General features: G+C 34.3%; 1 long non-coding RNA gene across 1 annotated transcript; it reads left to right on the top strand.

Annotated features, from left to right (window-relative positions):
• The first annotated feature begins 688 nt into the window (after window positions 1-688).
• LOC140814956 (uncharacterized) lies at window positions 689-2,042 on the top strand. The gene is made up of 2 exons (XR_012114223.1): window positions 689-1,084; window positions 1,870-2,042. It is a non-coding gene; the product is annotated as an uncharacterized lncRNA (long non-coding RNA).
• The last annotated feature ends 1,460 nt before the right edge of the window (window positions 2,043-3,502 follow it).

Below are 3,502 nucleotides of genomic sequence, written 5' to 3'. Positions count from 1 at the left end.
CTATATTCATCCACAGATACCAAAACCGTGAGAGAAAACAGAGTGTGTTGCTTGTGAAACGCTATACGACACGACAATATGAAGACGAGGCCATACTCTCTTTTCACAATCCAGATTTCCCCGAATTATTGGTATCATCCTATCTATCCATTCCCGTTTTGAATGATCTAAACCTCCCTACAGCCATTTATTCCGGTGTCCGAATATATGGTCCTTGCAATGGGCTCGTTTGCATCCCAGTTGATAATATCATTTTCTTATGCAATCCGGCATTGCGAGAATTCAAGCCGCTTCCCCCTCCGAGCATTACCTGTCCAATGGGTTATCTAATATCGGCTTTTGAATTTGGATTTGGGTTTGACCCAAACACTGGCGCTTACAAGGTAATGCAAATTTCGCAAATCCGTGAAGATTTCTACGAAGGTTTACGTCTCTCTCTGGAGCACGATCACAACGACAAAGATTTCCGTCTCAATCTGGATGATTACGAGAGGTTTGATTTATACGATTCAGCCTCCAACTCATGGAAGCATATAGATGAAGAACTGCCTAAGATTAATTCTATTCCTTATCTTCAAACTTTCTTTGGTGGGGCTTTTCACTGGTACGCAGGGAGTGATATTAATGATGTATGCATTCTTTGCTTTGACATAAGAACGGAGACTTTTCAATTGTTAAGACTTTCCTGATGATTTCCCCAAAGCAGAAAACCTCGCGAGCCTGACTGTGTTAAATGAGAATCTGGCATTGATTGGATTTCCACCATGGAGAGAAGAACCCGAACCAAGTCAGGTAATAGAGATTTGGGTGATGAAGCAGTACGGGGTGAAAGAATCATGGACGAAGCAGTTTGTGATCGGCCCTTACGAGGTTTTTTGCTCTTTTTTGATTTTGAACGATGAGTGGTTGCTGGTTGAATCCGACAACGGCCAATTGGGCCTTTGTGCACTTCATGAAAACAAGTTCAAGGGATTGCCATTCTACGGATTTCCTTTGTCCTTAAGTGCTGTGGTTTATGAGGAGAGTCTGATTAGTGTAAATGACATCATATCAAGTGATTGTGAAAACGGGTAAGATTTATTATGTTTTAGGATCTAACTAAAACATAGTAAATTATCGTCCATGAATGTGTGAACTCACAGTCGTTGTTGCTAAATCTTATGTGACGTCTGTTTTTAGAAGACTAGAAGGTGGCTTCAAGTGTCTTATCATGTTTATGTTGTTAAAATCTAATGCACTATTTATAGTTTTTATTTATATTTTGAAGAAGTTTGTAATTATAAAAGTTTGTAATTATAAACCTTACTGATTTATTTAATTGTTACAAGATTTTTGCTATGCTAAGACTTGATATAGAGAGATTACTACGACATTAGCTAAAACAAAATAACTAGAATTTTGTTGTAAATACAGATTTTTGTGCATGATTTTGAAAAATAAAAGGTTTCAACAAATCATTAATTTTACATTTGGTGTTTTTACTGGCAACGAAATGTTATTTGTCATGTGGGGTCTATATTTTTTTCATTGTAAAAATAATTTTGAATACATAAATGTAATATTGGATTACTGTCCTTTAGTAACATGAAATAATCTATGACCAATAACATTGGCAAAAGTGAAGTACACTATGAAAAACTTCTTATTTAACATTCTTATCATTTTTGCTCGATATAATTGCTTCCACTTATTCCCAAATAAATTCAGAACTCCAAAACATTGACAAGAGGAAGATGTGAATTCATGATTCTCTCTCTCTCTCTCTATATATGTATCTTTTTTATTTGTTGTGCACGATCGACCTTAATTTGTTGAATGTTTCCCCAAATACTCAAACTTTAATCTTCTTCCCCTGATAAGAATGAAGAGCAATTAGATGAGAATGAGCAACCATGTTTTGGGGATGGTGATGAAGAACTAGTTCGAGATCAAGCATAGTTAATAATTCGATTTTGTTAAGTTTATAATTCGTTTCCGCGTTTTATTTTGAATCACATTGTAAAGACGTTTATCTATTTTTATGAAATAGACTGGTTTGGATATTTGATTATTACAAGGCTTGTTGTTTACATATTATGTGATTGATAAACAACGGCGGTATCGAATAATCTTGGTTTCGGGGCGTGACATCAAATCTTCTATAAACAATTATTGCATTCCAACAATCTAGTTATCAATAATTTCACTCCTTGAGTTCAATGTAATTGAACCCGTGACCTAGACGACTCTGATATCAATTTTAGGACTGAACGTTTGTCGCTTTACCAAAAACTGTCATCGGTAGTAACGATGTAAATCAAATATTTTAAACGGTACAACATTTCAAATGTTACGTTTTGATTGCTTTAATCAACAGAGACAATTATTACACCTCAATATTTTATATTATACTAAAAATATGCTTCAAATGTCGACCATTAAATATAAAATAATTTTATTTTGTCTTTAGGTTTTCCATTATTTGTTTTTTTAAAATAAAATTTTTTTATTATAATATTACCCAATCACTTGATAATAAATTTTTAAAAATCTTTTGATAATAAATATTCATCATTTATTTTTTAAATAATCATATATAGTAAATAAAATCGGTAAAAGATTTATAATTTATAATATATAAAACCTTTCTCATTTTTCTGATACCAATAATAAGAATGAAATAGATTTATTATTTCATTCTCATTCTTATTCTCGTTCTCATTCTATTCCAAAATTCATTATATTTCTATCTTATTTGATTCTGTAAGGCCCAAGAATTTAATTATCGTAATCTGAAAGAATTTGAGTACAATTACCGCAATTTAAGATTAATCTGGAAAGATTTATTGATCAATCGACATGATTGGGGTTATAGGAGCTCAAGTGACGAAGCCGGGCGTTGGTGTATTTTACACCAAGATGTTCGACCGAACATCTCGAGATGTTCGACCGAACATCTCGCGCCCGAGCGGTAGAAAAGAACCGCCCGAGCGTCAATTTTATTTTCTTGGACAGAATGTTTGGCGCCCGAGCGGTAGAATATTACCGCCCGAGCGCCAGGAGATGTTCGGCTGAACATCTCGACAGAAACTTCCGCGCCCGAGCGGTAATTTTTAACCGCTCGAGCGCGAGTCATGCAGAACGGAAAAGTGCCACTTGCCTTGCATGCGTGTGTGTATATATATATATATATATATATATATATATATATATATATATATATATATATATATATATATATACAAAAGCAGTTCTTCTTCAGAATTAAAAAGGAGAAATTGAGGGAGAAGCTCGAGGAAAGAAGAATTGAGAAAGGGCCGAGGAAAGTTACGAAAAATCCTTACGCCTTTTGTGGGAAATCCGCCCGTCTGATTTTGAATCTGACTTCGTTACTGAGTTCCTATCGACGTAGACTACAACTGGACGTAAGTTTTACTACGTTTAGATATGTGTTGAAATTATGATGTTGTTGGAATTGAATACACGTCATATATGATGTTCTTGACATGTTAGACAGCATAGA

This window comes from Primulina eburnea, chromosome 15, assembly GCF_022965805.1.
Source record: "Primulina eburnea isolate SZY01 chromosome 15, ASM2296580v1, whole genome shotgun sequence".
In the NCBI taxonomy this organism is placed as follows: domain Eukaryota; kingdom Viridiplantae; phylum Streptophyta; class Magnoliopsida; order Lamiales; family Gesneriaceae; genus Primulina; species Primulina eburnea.
This window is presented reverse-complemented; position numbering and strand designations above follow the sequence as displayed.